Source organism: Ischnura elegans, chromosome 1 (genome assembly GCF_921293095.1).
Source record: "Ischnura elegans chromosome 1, ioIscEleg1.1, whole genome shotgun sequence".
NCBI lineage: Eukaryota > Metazoa > Arthropoda > Insecta > Odonata > Coenagrionidae > Ischnura > Ischnura elegans.
The window spans coordinates 100254494-100278115 of record NC_060246.1 but is presented as its reverse complement, the minus strand read 5'-3'; the positions used below and the strand labels follow the sequence as shown (position 1 = coordinate 100278115).

The window sequence follows — 23622 nt, the reverse complement described above, 5'->3', positions numbered from 1 at the left end:
CTAAGTGCCGTCAAACTTAAAGGGTCAGCATTGATAAAACCTCGGATTTATCGTCAATAGGTTCCAAAACCTCGAATATAACCTCAACAAAATCCGGCTCCTAGCAGAAAGAGCTGTTCAAATAAAAAATACAGATTACTTTGAGCGGTAAGACTTCAGTTAAAAGTGCTTGTAAGTTTTTAATTTTTTATCAACGAACTGCGTTGTGCATTTACTTAAACATAATAGATAGTGTATTGTTTGCATTAATTCACTTCATATTGGTGATTTTTTTCATAAAAATTAAATACCACAGCACTGTTACTCATAATTTTAGTTGCATTTGCACCATTAATCTCATGTGTTTCTCAATCTATGTATTTCGTGAAAAATCGTACCTCTTTATTTATCCTTTATTATTTATCTCTTAGAAAAATAAACCTTTTCTAGTGTCACTCCGATATAGCGTCAGCAATTGTGTGGTCCCTTAAATGACGTTATAACGAAGTTATAATATAGACTCTCTTTTCAGGCCCCTCTCTATCTTTCCTACCTCGCCACTCCTCCGAAAGAGCAGCATCCGTCCGAAAACGGAGCAGGCCTCGCTACACCCTATCATAAGAACCTCCCCACTACCCTACCCTCTCTCTCTCTCCCACCCCTTCCTATCTGCCATTGTTCCCTTATCTCCGCTGCATATATATCCACTCCCTCCTCACCCCCATACCCTTTCAATACTCATCGTGCTCGATTCCGTCGCACGGACGAAATTTGCATATCATTCCAATACGCGGACCCGTGCGCGCTACTACACCCGCTCGATGCGGGAGCGACTATTCTTTTTTTTATTTTTTCGACACGAGCACGGCCTTCTCTCTGCCCATACTAGTCGATACAAATTCATTTACGGTGGGGAATTGTCCAGTTATTTGCATAATTTTAAATCTCTCGCGGCGCTCCCGGTGGAAAAATTCGCAGGATCCTTCTCGTCGTCCAAAAAACCCCTTTTCCATTGGATGTGAGTCAACAATTTTACGAGCACATCTCCTTTAAAGGTTCCATTCGCGGTATTATTTCTCATCGACGCGGCTTGGCTTTAATCAAGAGCCGTCAACGGATTTTTTTTTTGATACGTGTGCTCTTAGGTATACACTATTACAAAAACTATGTCAGTGACGGTGATGAAGAATAAATTGTGTTGATCTTCATTAGACCATTTACTTGTAAAGTTTCATGCGTTGAAAAAGCTGCAGCATGTAGAAATCATTCATAAACACCGCACTCTCATTAAGGAAAATGCTATCAGAGAATTATGCGGAATTCAAAGTCCCTTTGAAGGCTTCGAAGGAAGGCTTTGAAGATTTTGAAGGGCCCTGGAAGTAATTTTGACGAAGTGTTAGCATTAGCATGCCATTTGTTTACATATGCGAAAATAAAACGAAAGAATTGTTAATGGCTCTGATCTCATACTTTTTTGAATTGTTCATTATTTCTCTCAGTAATGATAAACCTTGTTATTTCATTATATATTTGTAATGAAGAGTAGTAAATATAAATTATGGTGTCTAAGGCCTTGTAATACTGTACCTCTTTCTTGATAGATTATTTCCATTTGGATATCAAATGAATATCAGAGTATGGTAAGTAAAAAAATAGCATATCCAGATATTTGTAGTATTAGATCTAGGATATTCAGTATTCAGATAACTTTGGGCGATCCAAAAAAAAGGCATTCCATTTTTCGGGTAACAAGAGCATCTCATTGTTCTTACATTTTACTTACAATAAATCATTCCTGCGATGGCGCATAAATGAGAGTTTTCCGATACATTCCAGCGGATATGGAAGAATATTTTGTGCGCCAAAATAAAAAAGGTAGCAGGAAATGAGCCGAATCCTGTTTTCAGTCGAATGAATTCGGAAACATGAAATCGGCTGAGCAAACATTCTGCTGAAAATAAATTCACCCCGCAACATCAGTCAACGTGAAATGTCAATGATGAACACCTTTGAGCAAATGTCATGCAGGGAACTCAAAATGTGACGAGATGGTGATAAAGAAGTTTATTTTTTTTCTAATGCACACCGAAGCGGCTGATTTGAGAGTAAAAAATAATTATAATAACGGTTTCTTCTTCTTTGTGATAAGAACCGCTGCACTTTTCTTGATGAAAGTACTCAGACCTGAAGATATGCCCTCTTCTATGTTCTCGTTCACGGAGAGACAGATCCAGAATTGGATAGCATTTGTGATGAGATGGATGATTAGGAGTAAAGTGCATGGCATCATCGATCATAACAAAAAGGAGAAGAAATCCCCTCGTATGAAATAAAGCAGAATGAGCTGAGTGACAGCGAGCAGTGTTAAGCGAGGAGGGAACTCGCAATTCGAATAAAGAGCATGGGAGGGAGTTTCTTGAACCACCCAGAAATTCATGAGGAGTTATTGATTGAATAAGAGAGGAGAAATGAAAGCAAGTCCGCTGGCATACAAATGAGGAGACAATTTTGCCATCGCACATTGTTAAAGGACCTCGATTTGGTCATTCAGTTTTCATTTGAGCATACACTGTATTTTAATAAATATCCTATTTGTTTACGAGATAAATCGTTCGAATTTGTAGTGTAGTTTTGCCTAATTTATGAATTTTAAGGGACATCTTTTTTGCAAGGCTTCGCGCTGTCAAGTCTGTTTTGACAGAATGAAGCAGCGACCAATTTTAATTTTGAAAACACCATTTTTTAGGTCACTTGCTTTCTCTTATGGCTGATTTCTATTCTCCCATATTACTTGTCTCTTGTAATATAAGTACACCCTAATCCCTATTTGGTTCATTCCTTCAAAAGTCATCCCTATTTGCATAATTCCATATCTTTTAAGATTTGCATCCGTGTTAATTCTTGGTGTTTAACTATTCGTGGTGTTTCGAATATTAATTGAAGTATACCGGGACTACCATCGGTAATAATTTTACGGAGTCACCCGCAATGTACAAATTGTGCGAAAAATCCACAGAGAAAAAATCATTCGCGATCCTTGTTAAGGGGAATGATTTTTTTCTCTGCAGATTTTTCGCACAGTGTCGAATATTAGGCCTGCATTCGAAGCTGTTCACAATCTCCTTACCACCTCAAAGGATCGCATTACGGTATAAAAATGGAGAACGTTTATTGAATTCTGATAATGATAGTCAGTTTGGATAATTTGCATTAAAGTAGGCTGTTCTTGTCTCTTAATGGGCAGCAGCATGTACACCTATATTCAAATCAACGCATGGTGAAGATACTACTCATCCCTTGTTCCCTGTAAAAAAAACTTACTTATACCTGATAGCGTACTTATTTCAGATTATGATCTTTTAAGTCCAAATGAAGCAGAAAATGTAGAAGGTAAATTCTCATTTCCAGCGTCCTCGAGACGCAAATTTGGGTGAAAAAGGAGAAGATGAAATTTCAGAGGAAAGACCAGAGATGAAACGCCAACCACGCTAAACGCTTTCAGAGTAAACGCGGGGGGAGTTCCGAGAAGCAGTTGAAGTGGCTCAAGAGAGATAAGACCACGCGGAGAGAGAAAGAGAGTGGAGATAAACGTTCCTGCTAGGGAATGAAAGGACGCAAAACGCCCGGGGAAAATTAAAAGAGGGACGCGAAGGAATTGAAGGGTAGTACGAGGTGCGGAGACATTCGTTGATTGAAGTGGAGGACGGAGAAGGTACGGGCGGAGGGAAAACAGGGGGTGAAGTAAGGGGATTTTTAAACGGAAAAAGGACGGACCCCGTGATAGGCTGTCTGCTGCCGTCGTGGGAAAGCGGCAGATGAGGTGTGGGGGGATGAGAAACCTGGTGAGGGTTGGCTCAGAAGCTTTTGGCAGGAGAAGCTTTCCGAGCAGGCTGGGAGCTAGCATCAACGAGGTTTGGAGGCTAAAGTGGTTAGAGGCCAGCGAAAAGAGCTGGAGGCTGGAAGACCGGAGGCGATATAGGTCAAGATGAGTGAACGACGCGTGGAGACGGGGAAGGGAATGAAATGCCGAGGGCGTATAGAGGAGCAGATGAAGGGAGGAAGATTGGAAGGAGGTGGAGACGAGGTGGTGAAGGGAGAAGAAGTCGTAATGAAAAATAAGTCAAGAAAGGAAAGGGCGAAAGAGGCGTAAAAGATTGCGCCGAAGGAGGAAAAGGTGGATTTGGGAATGCGAGGAAAAAATTCCTCCGGAGAAGTGAAAGGCTGGATGTGGAGGTAAGGGAGATGAGACAGTGAACATATATGGATAAATAGATAGGTATAGAATCTGATAGAAGTTTTCAAAAGTTTATCTTGGTTTGAATAAAGAGGTTATTCGACTGTAAAATAGTATAAATACTAAGAGATATCCCTGAAAAATGTTTTCGTCTATGAAAATATAGCTAGGGAGGGATCAATCCGCAATGAAATGGCCGAATGGACAGAGGCATACCTGCCCTTGCCGAGTCACCCGTAAGTGCACGTAAATTGAGGAAATTCCATTGAGGAATCATTTACCTGAATACGAATTCCTTTAGAGCCAACAAAATTCTGCAGATGTGGGGAGGGAATTGAAAGGGTGGGAAAACAAAGAATATCATAAGTAGGCGGCGTAAAAAAAACTAGGCGGAGCATTAGCAAAAATGAAAGAAGAGATGCCAGAGATATCATCGCATTATTGGGAATGAGAATATTGGGGATGAGTTCTAAAAGGTAATTTACTTGTTTTAAAATGATAACCTGATTTGTTTGCAGCAAACTGTATGAATTAACTCAATTCGATGGTATGGAATGATAATTCAAATTGCTAAAATTTGGGGAAGAAAGCATGTCGTTGGTGCCAAATGTTTTTTGCGGGTGGATGTCCTCATTTCTCATCAGTGAGATCAGAGTTAAATTGATTTGATCAATATAATAGTTGATTTGATAAAGTTGATTAACGTAACGGAATGTGAAACGATAGTTGAACTCTCTGAAGCAACTTTTGCTGACGTTTCTGGTCTTGCTGCAATGAAGGTTTTATTCCTATCTATTTTGCATGTTAATTTTGCCAGAAAATATTCACAAACTCAGTATATTCTATGTAATCATTAGCTATCAATCTCCAATAATAATTCCTAGTAAAAATCACTCTTGAATTCTTATTAATTTTAAAAAAAAATAATCATTACCTCATGCAAATGCTCCTGCATCTCGTATTCTCATCCTTCCGATTTTGATCAATACCTAATTTGGCAAATAAGTCTCTCTCAGGCAACAGTCGGATGAGCGAGCTTCCTTCGAATGTCACCGCGGTAATTAAAATCGCCTCCGTTCCCAGGAGCGCTGGTGCACCTACCTGAGCCGACCCTTTTCAGCTCCACCTATGATCGCGGGAGTGAATTTCGGAGTCGAGGAGAAGGAACGAGGGATAACGTGCTTTAAGACTCAGTGCCTACGCAGTGGTGTGATTAATAAAGCTAGTGGGAACATGCGGAAAGGGTGGGACACAAGGTGAAGGCATCGTTGGTTTGACGAAGAAAGCAAAAGTCGCGACAGCAATATGAAGGCAACCGAGATAAAATCTTTCAAATAGTAGAAAAAGATGATTCCCTGAGAAGAAGAAAATTGTAATAAAAGGCGATGAGAATGAGAGCAGATTATTCCGTAAGTGTATGGAAATCCTAGCATCTGTAGTATTGACCACTTAAGTTAAATATTGAGTATTCCACCTAAGAGGTAGTGTCCAAATTAATGAGGGTGTAGTATCAAGGCTATATGGTCTTGGCAAAAATTATTGAATATGAGTTAAATATTTTATTGAGTTGAATATGATTTTATAGCAATAGTTTTAAAATCATAGTGTTTTTATCCGTATTTTTTTCCATATCTTGGAATAAAAACACGAAGTAGCACATAGAAATTATCGCAAGTGTTTCTCACTCCAGCTTTTAAATGTATTACGATGCCAAAAGTAGAAACTAACATGTACATTCAAAAATACATGAAACTTTTCATTGGAATTATTCTACACAGTAAATTCGAGATAGCAATGTAATCTAAGAGTCAGGGTCAACCAAAATTTCCCCTTTGAATAGTGAATTTAACCCTATCAGACACTTTTCAGGTGTTAGTGCAGGATGTTATAAACCGTTTATTTTAACAAGTTGCGTACCAGGAAGTTAAAATGTATAATCGAAGTACCTAGGTAGAGACGATGACATTGAAAACACGTGACAATAATGAGCTTCCTTTGTTATAAGCACGGCTAAATACCTAATGCCTAAATTATAGCTTTACCTAACCAAACATTGCGATACGTTCATTCATAATAAGTAACAAACAACAACTGAAAACACTTGACCTATTTGTGATATAGTTTAAAAATGCTTCAGTTGTCGCGCCTAAATGAAGAGAGACTTTGTTATTCATCCGGAACTCTCGGTTAAAAACATAACGAGAATTCTCACCATCCGTTTGCAACGTGTTAAAATATACATACCAAAAATTACAGGCCAATAAAATTAAATACGACTCCTAAAAAAATTTAGCCGTAAGGTAACTAAAATTCAGGGCTTAATTTCGACCAGAGCGGCGTTTCGGTTAAAAATCGCGTCAAAATATTTCATCAATTCTTTTAATTTTTAGTTAAACATGATTCCTCATTGTATATATTATGTTACAAGTTTTTAAAAATTTAAATTTTTAGAGGAGTGGGGGCTTATATTTGGAAATCGTGTAGAGTATACGACCAGGTGCCTACAATTTTAGAAGATAACCCCTGCTAATAATCTAGGATTTTTTTTTCGACATTTTGATTCAAATCTAAATTTCCTTCTCTCAGAGTGGTGATTTATGGAACATGAACGGTGCGCAGAGTCCTAGAAATAATCAGGGCGGGAGAGAAGAGAAGAGTGTGCACGACGGATCGGAGGGCTTGTGGAGGTGGGTAGGCAACGTCTCCGAGTCGAGCTTCCGCGAGACTTAATTTGAGAGAGTGTTCTTGCTGCGAAGGTGAAATGGGGATACTAGGCTTAGTAGGGTCGCCAGGGGACCGTCTCGGAGGGAAGGATGAAGGTGAGGAGGCTCTGGGGGAGAGAAATAGGGGCAAAATGGGGAAGGGGACTGGTGGAGGACTCCGCCAGGGGTATGCCTACCTAGGGAATAGGTGGGAGAGGGTTTTTGTCAAGGCGAAGGGTGGGGATGGCGCGGAGTCAAAGCAATGAGGAGAATTGGATGAATTAACCTCAGGGAACGAGGTGATTCAATGGAAGGGAAAGGCGAATATTTATAGTCTCTCGATAATTACTGAATCCACTCCGTCATCTACTCAATTACGTGGTGCAGACGGAAATAAAAATGTCATTCAAACAAGGTGATGGCAAATAGGTAACCTCATTGCGGTCGATTTACCCTGAATCTGGTTTGGGCTCAAGGCAAATATTTTGCAACCGGTTAAAATGAAAGTTAATCAGACATACACCATCAAAACAGGAGTAAAACTGTGTTTCCCGTCGGCTAATGAGTGATTCATATTTATTTCCAGTTTATGATATGGCATTATTTTCGTTAACTTTTTACGATTGCTTTGTCCGGAAATGTTTTGCAAGCGGAGTCTTACCTCGGTGAAGATGAGGGAGTGAGATCTAGTACCGAAGAAAGATAATTATGTATGGTCATACATAGTTACTGTATGCAAGCCGTGGTTAACTCAATCATATGATATTGCAGCACCCAAACGAAAAAAATCTTATACGCACAACTGCACGGATCCATAGATTTACGCTGTATTTGAGTGAAAATATTGTGATGAGGCAGACCCAATAATCACCAATGAATTCACTCCCCCTTGTGCATTAAAATTTCCTTTTCAGTGTCTGTAATAGCTATCTAATAACAGCCAAGGCCTCAGGTTTTCCAGAAAGGCTGTGACATAAATTTAATCAGATTCCACGGATATGCTTCATATCCTAAAATTTTGTTATTTATATCGGAGTTAATGGAAAGATGAGTGCGATTTCCTCGCTTTTTCCAATTACTTAGCTCTTTCAAGTGTTAGCATTTTTACATAGGTCGAACGAAATTCCAATTTAATATAAAAATGTATTAAAAGAAATCTTCCTGGGGGATAATGTACATTGAGTCAGGCCTATCTTAAATTTAAATATTTTTATGGAAAAATTCACACTAGTATCAATCTCTGCGATGGAAATGAGTAGGTTTACCCTCTCTTTCTCAAATTTTCGTTATTGTTAAGAGAAGCTACAAGATATTTTGAAAAACTAACTTATTATTCAAGTAATACATTTCCCATTATTGACATTATTTTCTCGAATCACACACTTCTTTAATAATTATGAACTCATTTTTTTACCGAAATAAGCAACAAAATATTCAACTGGGTTTTTACGAATAGGACAATATGGAATTTTTACGAATAGGACGTTAACAGGGGTTAGGTGGAAGAGGTGACTTTCCAGTCTCAACCTCGCCCGAATAAAGGCATTTTATTATTATTATTATTAACTAAAAACAAGTCAACGATTTAATCCATATTTGTTTAAATATTTCACTTTTGGATAAATCCATTTGAATTTAACGTGGCACTCAACCCAAATACCTTAAATTTGACAATTGTTTTGAACCGGCAGGTCCTGACTGAGTGTATTTGTATCGAGTCGTGAACCATTAGTGTTTTTAAGAACATTTTCCGAAGTTCTGACGGTAAATTTCTGAATCTCGTAGCCACTAACAAGAAAATTACTGAACTGAAAATAAAGGCAATATTTAAAAGATTTTGTGTATCCATACTGTGTAGACAATCGTTTAAAACTATTTTTCATGACAATTCTGCAATTCAAAACAAAAACTTTAAAAAGAAAATAGAGTTTTAAATTTTAGTGTAAAATTGCCTCCTTTGGGAAATTTTTCGTTGATTTTACGTGGAAAGTCCACCGCTACTTCTGTCAAATCATTCAGTGCTAGATTATGGAATGGATAATGGGTATGGATACAGACATAGTTCGTTGGTTGACTAGGGCACTCATCGTACCGACCATAAATGGTACCGACGTTCACCAATGTAGCCATCTGTTGACAACTCTTAGTTATACTGTTACATCAGTCCAAAATGGCGCTCCATTGATGCATCCAAGTTTGAATCAATTTCATTTCTTAAATAAAACGATTCGTCCCTTTTTGTCTGTCTAAATATGCTTTCTCCAAAATAGCACTCCATGTAAGAAGATGGTGTGAAAAAGGTTTCGTAAACGCTTATCTCGTGAATAGTGATGCCGATCTCTCTGTCAAATTAATTATAGTAAAAGGCCATTTTGAGTTGCGTTTTCTCGCAGTATATGTGTATAACGATTAGGATGCAGTTTTGAACGGATACATCTATGCAGAAATTAATAAATGAGTAAGTCAGAATTAAATTAAATGTTTCATTTTTTTTAATTTCTATCAATGCTTCTAAATAGATAAGCTAACGTAAATCAATGCAACTGTATGTTTTCATATGTGAATGATTGTTAGAAAGAATATTTATTAGACTTCATACCTAAGGTATTTTACGGAAGTACTCTATGAAACACTAATGCTTTATCCTCTTGAGTTGAAGCAATGCCAAAATTGGCTTTTTTAAAGGTATTTCCAGGAAGTGGAATACTAACTTCCAACGGGTGGAATTTCCAACTTTGGTGAATAGCTAACGTAAATGGTGATTTACCAAAAAATACTTGGGCTATGATATCGGTTTGACGATATTTTTGCACTAAAATAACTACTTTAGAGATAATAGTCCGTTATCTTATCTGTAGTTGTGATATGTCTAAGGTATCGAAAAAAGCAATACCAGGAAAATCATCAAGCTCATTTTGTCAAGATTTCACTGAGTTAGTACGCTTCCATCACGTATTTAGAAACAATGGAATTACATTTCCTGCTATTTTAAGTGAAAATTGATACGACTTAATTTACAAATAAATGACTTATTTTTTATTTAAAAGGATCAGAAAATATTTGTTTAATTTTTTAATGTTTTTGTTTACCAATACTTTGGACCGAAAACTGACTACGCCTAACTGGAATAAAATTCTTGGTGTAAGGGAAACATCCAACCATATTAGGGGTCATTTGGACGAGGAAACTATGGAAATGATGTAAACGTGGGAGCGAGAGTCAGAATGCAAAGGTGAATCTTCAAAGGGAAAGCTTCAGGACGGCACGTTGAACAAGAGGGTTTCAAGGGAGAGAAGATGAGACTAGATTTCCGGAAGGAGTTACAGCCGTACCGCACTCAACGCTCCGAATCCAGACACGGGCATTTCACGGTTGAAGGAGACAAGGAAAGAGCGACAGCACACGAGAGAGGAAAGTTTAAAGCGAGGCATCGCCCGTTAAAAGCCTTGCTTCAGGGGCGAGGAAAAAGGCAGCAGCGGCCGAAAAACAGAAGCAAAGAGAGGGGGGTTGCGATTATAAAAGATAGAGCCGTTCGCGACGAGATCGCGCACGGAAAATGGTGATGACAGGACTTTAGTGGGGAAACAGGAAAGAGGATGGTGGGAAGGATGGGCAGGAAGTGGTATGGGATGGGAATTGCCTGTTGAGGGTAAAAGGGAATTTGGGGTCCGGAGAGAGAGAGAGAGAGAGAGAGGGGGGGGGTATTGTGGGTGGTGGGGAAAAGGAGTGAAAGCACTGGGATGGGTAAGGACCAAAGTCCAAAGTTTCGAGAGTGCTAAGAGCCGGCATAAGTTTTGATTACGCTCTCTTGTGTCCCTCCCGTCTTCCTCCGTCCATATATCTCTCTGCCTTCAATCTTCACCTTTCTCCCTTCAATCACCCCCCTCCCCCACCTCTCTCGCCTCCCCCACCCCTCTTCCCCACTTTGCCTCCCTCATCTCAGATGAAGCCTTTCAGATTTCCAATGGGAAGTATTCGAGAGATTGATGAAGGAATGAATGTTTCATTTCCAAAGCTGGAAGAGTGTGTCGATGGATAAACTCGAGTAGGTTGAACTAAATAAGGTAGCAACTGATATAACCTGCGGCGTTATCAATGGAAAATTTTAAATATTCCTCTAGTAAATTCCCCGAGAAAGTTAAACTAAATGAGTAAGCAACTGATATAAGATGCGGCAATATTAAGGAACTAATACTCCTCTAATAAATACTTGTGTGTTTCAGATGGAACAAATTCGCGCGTAAAATTGCCTTCTTAGACCCATTTGCTCCCAAAAAACTTTCTGTTCGCGATTGTGAAGACATTTAAGTACGTTGATCCTATGGTCGTCTATAGTAATTTAAAGCAAAACGTTTGTGTGATATCCTACATCAACTTGTTTCGTCATAATGACCCGTAGCCATACCTTACCTGCACTGGGCAGTAACTAGGTCAGAATCTAGTGTTCAATTTCTACTAGTGACCTTGATAGAAAAGATAGCGCAGGCATACTTTTGTGTTCAGGAAAGTTAAAATAACCTATAAAATGCCATTTTCTATTTACTTCTATGATACTTGTATGTAATTTACAGATAGTATCAGTCCATACTGAATCACCATTTTGCACCCGTCTCTTTCTGTCATTGCGCTTATGCCGACCAGCTTCACAAATAAATTAATAAATGGATTGAGTTTTTGAAAGATTGAACAACATATTTGTGTAAAATCGACAGTAAAAGGAAGTGCGGGTTTTCTTCTAGAGCAACATATGCTAAGAATCGTTGGATGTAGTCATGTGGCTACGGTGTGCTAGGCGGAAATGGATAAAATTGACACTTTTGGGCGTGAATGTTTCCGTTGACATTTTTTATTTGAACACACTATGGAGAGAGAATTCGATTCACTGTTTCCAGTCAAACATTTTAGCTGACTACGCTGCATTTTATTTTGTGCTGGAAAATTTTGTAGACGAGTCGTTTTTCTCCTAAGAAACTCAAAAATTCAAAGCTCCTGAATTTCCCAATTAAATACTGATGGTCATTTAGTCTCCTTGATCTCAGATTCACTTTATAAATTATCTCAAAAAATTCATTTTGGGTCTTTTTCGAAATATTTTTCTCTGATTATGCTTCTCATAACTGAGCCTCCTCTTAGACTATGTGGCTTCAATCTACCCTTAATACTTGATGACAATTATATCAACTTTAATTCATCTTCTTCTTCTGTTATAAACACAAAATATGAATCTAAGCGGGGAACACTGTTTTCGTTTTTATCACTAGATATTTCTTTCCATTGCCTATAAAATTTCATTGGAATGAAACAGAAATAGTTGAGAATTGTCTTCCTCAGCCAAAGTAAATGGTTCCCCATCCACGTTAATAGCATATTTCTGCATTCTACCGTGAAGAGAAAATTCCATGTCACTCTCAGTACTCGCGCATCACCACGAAAGATAGCTAAGTGACTTAAGATTTCGAATGAGCCAGGCGCATTAATGGAATACCATTAGGAAAATCACTTTTCCCAGCGATGATGGTGGGTACACTCACCATTTCATTTGTTGCTGCACCTCGTGTAAACTCCCATTATATATCCTAAGAGCTGCGCCAGTTCCCACTCTCAAGTGCGCTGAAGTCACGCCTCTCATTGTCGCAAAGTACTCGTGCAGGTGTAGGTACGTCCTCCTCCATGCCATTTGGCAACCTCGTGTGTATGTACGTGTGGATATGACCGCATAATGGTGTTCAACGAGAAGTGATAGAGGTTGTATCGTTACCCAAATCACATCCTCGCCTCGCACATTTACGATGGAAATACCTGCCTCTGCCACCGCGTAGGATGGAAGAGAGGGAAAAAATGAAAAGGTAACGTTCAGTTGTAGTGATAGGTATCAGTGGAGTCGGTCTATGATCCTACAAAACTCCACTCCATTACCGCGACTCATAATTTTCTGCGGGCGAACGTCACATTGCATTGCGGTACTGCTGGCGGTGGTGGTGGTACCTAAGAGTACGTATCCGTAAGAGTCATCGCGCCGGAATCTAGCTCGGCAATGGCTCTTGCACACCTGACTACGCTGACGGAGCATGCTTCGGGAATCACGGTCACGTCTGGCGACCACTTATGCAAAGTGGATTTTGCCTCAACCGCCGTGGCGGCGGCGTTTTGGACGATGTGGGTAATGGCATATCGCGGTCCCAGCCATCATTTGCCGGTTCGGAGGACCATATATCTCCGTTTCTGTCCGAGATCTTAAGAGGGGTTTTTTACCGAAATTTTGTTTCTATTCACACCCCAGAAAAGAGTCAAAATCGTCGTAAATACTGATGAAGAAAAAGGTTTATTGCTGACACAGAAAAAATGTGCCTATCCAGTGACCCAGTAGGGTTCTTTTTAGTAGGTAGTCGCTGTTCTTAGTAGCAGTCAGTGTTTGATAGTTAAGCCCCATTATCTATTTGTATTTGATTATTATGAACATATATTTCATAAAATATTGTATTATTTATCTCAGCTGAAATCAATAAATTAAAATTTTTCAAACTAAGTGCATAAAATATAAGGCTATACTTAAATAAAAGCAAAATAAGAATAAACTGAGCTCTTAATCCCACTCCCAATAGTTTTGCTCTATGCCAAATACTTTTTCACTTCTTCAAGGACCTATAAAAGTTTACGTCACGTTTGCTTTTGATGCAGTATAATACAGATTGAAAGATTGACAATGTGAAATGCAGGAATGACCATTCAAAATTCATTTGAATTTCAACACAATCTTCCTGCACGAATCTCGTTCATTTCTCATGCATTGCTAAGCATTACCAATCGAACCTGGTCTTGTCCCGTAATAATTCAATCTTCCGTCGCATGCGGAAGAGATTGAGTACTCCGGATATGAAAGCATGGAGCAAGCGGCTTTCAGCTTAATACCAAGGGGTACCCAAAAATGTGGAACGTTAATTCTGACAACAGAATTTTGATAGGGTAGTGAATACTAAAAAAAACTCACAATAGATATGTATCCCGGTAAATTAAACGTATAATATAAATTTTGCTTTGGGCATAAGAATTTTTCGCAAAACCAAAACAAAATTTCAGGTTTTAAAAATAATATGTTTTTTACATTAAATAATTTATTTCCGATATTAAATAGATTTTCGTATTAAAATATATTTTTTTATACTTCTAGTGATTAGGAAAAAGGTCTCATAAATAACATTTACTAAATAATTGAAAATAATTACGGTGCATTTTTACGACGACAAAGCAGGGAGATAGCTTTTTAGTCTTAAATATTCAAATAAAAAGTGGAAAATGATGGTGATCAAATGTAATAGCATGCTTTCACGTGAAAAATCAGATACTTGACCTTGAAAGTAGAGCATTTCAAAAATTATTTTGCACTGAGTTCCACCAATTGTTTGTGTAAATTTAGATAATTTTTTAAATTATGCTCCTTTTCTTGGAATGGTTAACGATATTTTGTTTCTCGGAAGCAAATGCACTAGCTCTATGAGATTCACTAAAGTTTTGTTACCTTGTCCAGATTCTGTGATTAATTCAAGTGTACTAGATTTATAGGTATTTTCTTAAACGTCCATTCACGTTTTGTCGGGAAACTTTTTATTTACTGAAACAGAAGATGGATAATAACTAGAGACGTAGTGCTAGAAGACTTAGCATTAAGTCAATTTACCATCAGGACTTCTTTGTAACCGATTTGGGCCTTATCCTTGTCTCAACTTTAATTTTATCTCTCTACGTCACTTCCATAATTTTACAAATGTGTCATTCGTGCTAATAGTTTGAAAGGGAGATTATAAAAACATTCCGATATAGACGCTCAAAAAAGGCGTAATTAATATTGGTTGCACTGAGAAAACATTATACCCTAATCAAATGTCATCATTGAATAATTATTACATAGCTGCTTCCGTAAATTTTATGTTTTTGAGAGCCACCATGGACTAATAACGAGGATAGGTTCAGATTGGTGAGGCTAGAGCTCATCTTATATTATACCAAAGGTGTTTGTTCAGGGTAGAGGGGTTATTTCATTCACTTAACTCACCTCGCACTCAGAGAATTTTTCTTTGGGGGAGTCAGAAGGTCACACCCAGGATTTCAATCCAGGACTCTCCGATTTAATAACCCAAAGATCTCCCCAATAAGCAGCCATGCTGCCCACAGAACTGGGCTCGGGAAACCGTGGGACCCCTTTGCACAAAAGTCCCCCTCTCCAACCTCCTCCAAGATCAAGGTAGCCCAGGGAAATAAAATGACCTCCCTGTACTTAATTTGTGTAATGCACACGCCAGTGTCCCAGTTCATGGCGAAGTCTAACCTCTCTAATCCAAACTGGTATTCAGTTTGAATCGCTTAGTGAGCATGGACTGGGAGTTGAACTGCGCTTGTTCAATTTTCATTTTACCTCTTCTTTCACTTTCCTCCATATTTCCACCATTCTTACTCTACACTGTATATGTGCACATCTTGGGCTTTACTTGAAAAGAAATATTATATAAATAGAAATGAAGGGAAAGGAGGCAATAACCACCATAAAACTAACTACTTCAACAACATTTGTGTGTTTGCAGTGGATTCAATAAATAATATATTCAGAACAATATCGTACTGCCCACTTAATTTTAATGGCACAAACACTATTACATCACCATGCGATATATCACTAGTACCTGATAATGATTGCAATCCAATCAAAACACCTGTAGTAGAGTTTGTGAAATTAAAATTAAGGGGTCATTATGATGTACTTGTGTATCATTTATGTATGCTGTTCCACTAATTCTCTCCATAAAAAGTTGATTTAATGCATAAATAAGCTCCCTTTGAAATTCTTTCGTCAAAATGGAACACTAACAAGTACCCGGCGTCGCTCGGGAACGATAATACCCAGAGAAGTGGAAAACTTGTGACTTGGAATTCATGGTCCCATAGCAGAATTTTTGTTTCCTCTTCAATCGTGTCAAAAGGTGTGCCTACCCTACAAGATTTATAACTGCAGAAGTTGTACGACGTGACGTAAAAAACCAGTACTGAGAACACAAAGCAAAGGACCCGTCGGATACAACCGAAGTTCGCATCTCGGGAAGCGGTTCTACTATAGGGTGTGTGAGCACGAGATGCACCTATGTGCTAACTTTGGTCGCAATCCGTGGCAAACAGACACCATCTTTTAACTATATAGATCGTTTTCATAAAAATTCCCACGGCGAAACTGGTGTCATCCTCTTTCATAATTTTTATCCACCCCATCTCTCGCCGCCGCCTTGCTCTTTACCGTGAACTACCGAAAGACAATCATCTCAGAATCTCATCTCGATCTCGTCTCATCATCTCTTGTCTCCTTCCCTTTTTTTCATTTTTTCACTCCTTTGCATTGGCCTCCTGACTCGGGGACCCCTCGTGATGCCAGACTGGCTGCTTGCCTCCGTCGCGCCATCGATCTCCTATTCCCGCTCGATCGCCTGCTCTCAATGTAACTGACGATAATTTTTTTTCTCCCGTTACCCGACGTTCTTTCACGAGTGGATGCAGTGCAGTGAAGGCAAAGCGATCGTGAACTACGCTCTATGCTTCCGTGACTGAATTCCAGGTGGTAGAGCATGAGATATTTTGAGACGAGTACATGGAAGTTTTTTTAAATATATCCCAGGCTTCACCTTCTTTCAATGTGCGAACTCCAATTCTAAATATTTTTTCTCTCTGATCTTATGCTAGTATGGAATAATGAATTTCAAGGCCTCCTAAGTGTGTGTTCACTAATCCGGATTATTCTGATCCTTTATTCAGAAGTACATGTTGACCTTAATATTTAATTCTTCATTGGGGAGTTTTTGCGGCATAAGTGAATACAATAACTGATATGAATGAGTAAAAAATAACTATAACATTCCTGCAAAGAATTGTGGTAAGTAAAGTAGCGCCACATGAAACTGAGTTTCTATTTTGAAATAAGATAAAATTGTCTGGTCGATATGATAAAGTTGACGGGGCTATTTAAGGATCTTTGACTCGTGAATTCAATTGATTCGGCTTTAAATTTGTGAAAATCCATGTTGAAATGAAAATGTACAACCTTGGTAACTTTTCACAGGAAAATTTATTCGTACGACGCGTTTCGACGCTGAGGCGTCATTACGAAGTACACTCTTTGTAGTATCTACAGTCCAATATATACCCAAATTCTGGCAGGGGTGGAGGGAGATGGTTATACAGGGGGGGAAAATTGGGGAGGAGTGGGAGGATTGGTGAGGGAATGGTTGGGAAGCGTGACTAAGCCCACGCTAGGAGAGGCAGGTAGGGTTCCTGGGCCGGGGGAAAGGGTCGGTTTGGAAAGGGGTAAATTGTTAAGGTTAAGTGCAGTGGTAATGAGAGGTGAATTTCTAAGGAAGACGATGTCATTAAGGACATGTCCCAAACTCAAATTTCTTTTTATCTCCAACTCCTCCAGGACGTCCATCTTCCTCCCCTTCTTGAATCTGTGTAAAACGTCCGGTTCGAAGTCACTATGATGTCCCTCTTCCCACAGGTGCTTTGCAAAGTGGGATTGCTGTAAATTCCCCGTGCGTAAACACCTTTTGTGTTCTTCAGTTCTGGTCTGGAACGCCCTACCCGTCTGCCCCACGTACACTGCGTCACAATCATTACACTTGAGTTTGTATATCCCGTTGCATTCCCATTTTTTCACTTTATCTTTTGTTCTGTTGAGGAGATTTCTTAAGTTAGCGTGGTTGTAAAACGCTGGTCTAAATTCTTTGGGGAAGACACTGGATAGTTTTTCAGTCAGCCACCCGTAATACGGTAGTTTACACCATTTAACCTCACTGTTTTCTTCTTTGTTATGGTATAACATGCTGTTGGTTCTTATATATTGTTTTTTCTTCAGCAGTTTTTCCACCAAATTGTATGAATAGCCATTCCTTTTTGCTAAAAATTTAATAGTATTCAGTTCTTTTTCGAAATTGTTTCTAGAAAGGGGAATGTCCAGTAGCCGGTTAATTAAGTAGTGGAAAGAGGATAGTTTTTGTGAGAAGTGGTGACGGGAGGTGGCTGGTATGACATGATCTGTAGCGGAGTTTTTCCGGAAAATGGCGAAATCACACTTTTCACTCGTCCTTGATATAGTTAAGTCAAGAAAATTTAGTTCCATTCCCTCACCAACCCTCCCACTCCTCCCCAATTTTCCCCCCCTGTATAACCCTCTCCCTCCACCCCTGCCAGAATTTGGGTATATATTGGATTGTAGATACCACAAAGAGTGTACTTGATAATGACGCCTCAGCGTCGAAACGCGTCGTACGAATAAATTTTCTTGTGAAAAGTTACCAAGGTTGTACATTTTCATTTCATCGTTGACTCTATCGTTCTACTATTATTGGTAATCAATGAACTTAATGTATCTTCCAATAACTAGAACTCAACTTTGCTAATCATCAATATTTCATCGATCATGCATCTAAACTTACCAATACTCCAAATGTATGCGAGCTTTTTCCTATTCTGTCATATGCTGTTATAGATTTAATAGCAAAAACGGTAAAACGCGTAAGAAAGCAATTTTTTTTACATATGGCGCAGATGGCGCATAATTCCTGTGATACTCTAAATGTTTATCTTCTTCGCCAGAAATTAAACCTCTTTTTCCGTGGAAAATTATTTCATCAAAGTTTACAAATTTAAAAATCAATTATGAGAACCATTTCCAGGACATATATGGGTGATTTTTTTAATATTCATATATTTTGGGTAGATTTCCAGCTGAATGCAAACGCTTCATGACGAATATGTAATTTGCACAATTTCTTAAGTTGCATATGTCCACAATATCTACGCAGAAATTTTGAATGCGTAGCAGAGTTTCTGAAAGAATTATGCTTCCTTCAGAAATTTGGGAAGTATTTTATTTATTGTTTTCAACTTCAAATAGTTAATTGCCTGTATTTATCTCTCATTTAATTGTTCAGTACTTCAGCGACGAGCTTGTAAAAAATTTATTTTTGGGTCACCTCAAAATGTTTATCAACTATTCGTTTTACTTTTAAATACTTATTCGTTTGAACTACTAATGATACCGTTTTAAGCATTAAGTGTTTCACTTGAGCTACCTTACTTTCCCTAAGTGATTAATGGAGTTGGCTGATATAAATGCCAGTAAAGTCACCAAAAATGCTTTATTCGTGGTACAAAGTTCCTGGTAAGTTCTCTTAAAATTTTCCTTGCAATTGCTAACAAACGTAAGTGAAAAAAAATGTTCAAAGGAAAAAAAGCCTTTTCATCAGTCCATTTGATCGTCCGTAAAGTGGGAGATGCTATGAGAGGTCGAGTGTCCCAATTACTCGAACGGCAACCCCGAGTGCGTAATCTGAGTAGCCGAGCACCGGATAGAAATTCAGGTTGTCCTGCAAATTTCAACAAGTCGACGGCAAACGAGAGAGACCAAAGGCATAACCGCCACTACAAGAGTAACGCTAGCGAATGGTCGGTGATCCATCGTCAGTGCGTCAGGAAATGCCCATGAAACACTTGATAGTTATATTGCAGCGCATTCACTTCAATTTTGGATGAGACGAGTAGTTTCTGAAACGCCAAACTACCCTGTAAAAGCACTCTGTGCGCCCATGTGTAATCATCAATATCGTCCAAACAGCAAACGTCCCGGAGGTTGGCTGTGAGTGCAGCCACGCGTGGCTCATGCGAGTGTTTGTACGCCAATCGGGTCTGGACTCGATATATGGAAATATTGCTTGAAAATTAAGCACTGGACTCCGACGTGGCTTATTTTCTCTCCGCTTGGAGTCTGTCCCCCGTGAGAAATTAGCGACCTCTGAGTACCGTCCGTGAAAACTTCATCAGCAGTCATGAATGTCCCGTGATGCGATGAATTGTAAATGTCGTCATTTGGGAGAGATAGATTCAGGTGCTGTGTGAGCAACCCCGCCACTGTGTTGCTGTGCTTTTCCCTGAATTTTGACCTTACCACATAATGTGCTCGTAAAATTTTCAGCAATATGAATTATGCCGATGCCATCAACCCTAAGAGAGGGTATCGGGAACAAATGAAGTGTCAGGCTTCCACATGAGCCTATAGAGAGCTTTGAACAACAACAGGTAAAAAAAGATTTCTCAGTCAAAGTTTGCGTATCTTCAGTAATGCAGGTCATTTATTGCGGACTAAGAATTATGGGAGTAGACAAAATGCTTAGCCACCCAACTTAGATAATTTTAAAGTATTAAAAGAAGCGTCGCTGTAATAAATAATATGCACTTGCGATATAATTAATCCCTCCGTTAATAGCGTATTAAGTTATTCTTTCTGAATATTTGGTGCGAGATAAATATACTCGTATCGTTACAAATATTTTTCACTCGTAACCTACCGGATACGAAATTATTCTTTAACTCGAAAAAGTTCGGTCAAGAAATTTGATTATGGTTAAGTTACATATTTATAGAAGCCCAAGATATTTCACTTTTTGGTCTTGTAATTTTTTTCGTATCCTTTATGTGATGCAACTTATTCTTGTTTCGCCGCAATCAAAATTCACAAATTTATTTTTATAATATTACAAAAATATGATCAAAGTAAAATTAGTTAGGACGAAAATTATCGAAGATAGTAATTCAAAAAGCAGTATAAAACGATTCATATTTATGAAGTTTTTCGTCAATCTAATTTGTACGTACTGTACTTAAGGAAATAATATAGGATATGAAAGAATACAGAACCTAAATTAAACTCAAGCTAAAAATTTTCATAACTTATCTTCAACTTAAAAATACAGAAATATTATACGAGCTCATACAATTAGCAATATTATGCGTTTATGGCTTGATTAACGGGTGTTTAATTCTCTCCAAATATTTTTGAAATCGGGATTAGTTAATCATGACTTGATATAAGTGTGATTTTAAATCTCTTTAAGCAATAATTAATTCCTGAACACAATGATAAATATATAAAAAGGTTTCTTCTCCTACATTTCACAAACATTCAAACCGTAGAAGAGACATATGAGTTCTCGAAAGTATTTGCATGGCCACTCTCCGTTGCTGCAGCTTTTTAACCGTATGTTTCCTTATCCAAAACATGGTTGAAACATTTTTCTCTTCAATAAGGGGAAAAATATTCCAATGGCATTTTATTCTTTAAAATACAGCCGTGAGTTTCGAAAATACATGATGATGAAGACCAATTTTCACTCCACAGTTTCAATGAAAACTAATACTGAGCCTTAGGAAGCATGATAGACTCCCACTCTGAACGTTTCCTAATCTCACGATACTCATAGAAAGAGAAGTGAAAGAAATATGTAATAATAGTAAAAGAAAAAAATATATATTTTCATTTTATTACTTGCTGCGGGAGAGGTAGGTTAATAAACCTATCAATTCCACCTGAAAAAGGCTGCAAACCCGCAGGCGATGGGGAATAGGTGTAACTTTTTTTATAAAAAGATAAACTTAACCTCAGTAGGCACCCTAATCCTTTAAAAGCCCTGTCTCCCAACTTATCCCGAAGAGAATGAAAACAATGAAATAGACACGAAAGAGGGGGGAAGTAAATGAAGAATGGCTTACGCCTTGCCTCCGAAGGGCGTTCCATTAACGATATTGCTCGAGGAGGCGCCGAAGATACAATTTTTCACTCGGCAGCCCGACAGGAGAACACGGGCCGTGTTATCTCACTCCCCTTCTCCAAGCCCTCCCTCCACTCATCTCAGGCATACCTTCATGTCGTCCGCCGAGGATCAGCCATGCCGGCCGCGGGGGACGTAACCCTTCTTTCCCCGGCGATCTCCTCACGCAAACGCGGGCGCTCCAACAAGTGTCGTCCCCAGAACTTGCTGCCGCCGCACCGGTCTGGTGGAATAACTCAAGGCCACCACTCCACACCGTCCGCACCTCTTCTACTACGATGTCGGTGTTTTATTATCTTACTTTAGTAAGTACGTGCACCTATAGTTTAAACACTGCCCTCATCCTCCCTGGGCGACTAGAACCAGTGACTTTCCAGGTGTCGAATCGCCGGGATACAAGTGTCCTCAGGCTGAAAATGGGGTTGATACTAGTAGAGTAACCCAAGGATAGCCTCCACCCTTTCAGAGTCTACACCCGATGGGAATAGTCGTCCCACTTCGCAGGCAATCCCCATGGATCTTCTCGGCGATATCATCCCACAGGTGCCGGGTTCCCGAAACTGGGCGGTAAGGGTTCTTCTCCCTATATTCCCTCCCCAAACAGTTTCCCTTATGTGGAGACTTAAAATTGGCGATCCAGCAAGAAAATAAGATGGTTGATTGCACACTTACTCCCGAATAATTTCAGGGGTTGTTTGAGAAGGTTTCCATCGTCTCGTCCCCTACGACGTCCAGGGCGGACTGACGGGCCCACCTCGCGCCAAACTCCGTCGATATTTCAGCACAATTCACGCAAGGATGCGCCGTATTTGATTCACAAACACACTCTCCCTTTCCTCTCAACTCCCAGACGGTCCGTCTCGAAAGCGCGGGCGTCCGTGACTGCTCGTCGTCCCTCGACGCCTGGCGTCCACCGCGGGCGCCTCACTCGCACTGGCGCGGAAGACGCGCCGGGCCAAAAGGCTCGCCTCAGATACCCTTCCTCCTCTCTGCATCCGTCTCTCTTCTCCCAGCCGCTGTCCCTCTCTCTCTCTCTTCCTATCCGTATTCCTCACTCGGAGTGGCGGCGGCACCCGACGGCGCAGGCGCGCCGCACCCCCTTCCACCTCCTGCAGCGGCGGCGGCACCAAAACCTCTGTCCCCGCTCCGTCCGTCACCTTCTCCCTCTCTTCTCCGTCGGAGCCTCTCCTCCGACCCCGCAGTCGACGCCGTGATCCCCGCCGCCTCAACCCTCCTCTCGTCCCCGGTCTTCGACGTTACCGAGACAGACGAGACGGACGAACCCTGTTCACGCGTCTGAATTCAGTACATACGCATCGTACTACAATCCTAGGATTGGTGTACTCTGCAGTTTTACGCCTATTTCTCCATTTCCTGTGATGATTCCTTTAGTTCCCTGATTTTTTCCTTGTGTCTTTATCAATCCCAGGTACGTATCTCTTGGTGTACCTTGTGGGACATTTTCTTCAATTTTCCCTCCATCACATTCCTCACTCACGACTTACACATTCACCGTATCCTTGACTGGCGTATGGTACTCCACAAATCTCTTTCTTCTCCTATTCTTCGGTATAGCTCCACGTTTCTGATCCTGTCCGTCCATTATATCTTCAGAATTCATCACCAACACCATTTCTGGGAGACTTCACTTTTAAAAATTTACTTTTTTTCAAAATTCAAGTTTTTTCCACTCGCACAATACGACATCAATTGTGAAATTACTCGCCTTGTTTGTTCACTTGAGGAATTTATTTAAATAGCAACACTCAAATGCGCTGACGCTTTAATTACTTGCACATAAATTATGCCGATTCACCGTAAGATGGAATTCGATTTAAGATCGGTCCTCTGAAGCCGTTTCATATCGTTAAGCGAGGGACTACTTCATCGGAGAAAGTCCACAATTTTTCTCTTTGTAGTACAATGTAGTTTCTTTGTAGTAAAATGTAGTTTTTTCTGTAGTACAATGAGGATATCATTTGTAAAATGTGGCAAGAAATGTCATGAAATCATTTTATTTCTTGCGTGCGGAATAATTTCATGGAAACTGTTTTTCCAGTTGGAATAC

The 23622-nt window shown here is 39.5% G+C and overlaps 1 protein-coding gene across 3 annotated transcripts in view; it reads right to left on the bottom strand.

Annotated features, from left to right (window-relative positions):
* LOC124167264 overlaps positions 1–22606 on the bottom strand; it is a 346425-nt gene extending 323819 nt beyond the window's left edge. For all 3 annotated transcript variants that reach the window (XM_046545155.1, XM_046545165.1, XM_046545175.1), the window contains exon 1: positions 21645–22606. The gene's annotated coding sequence lies outside the window, so the exon portion shown is untranslated. The remainder of the gene's footprint in view (positions 1–21644) is intronic.
* Positions 22607–23622: the final 1016 nt, after the last annotated feature.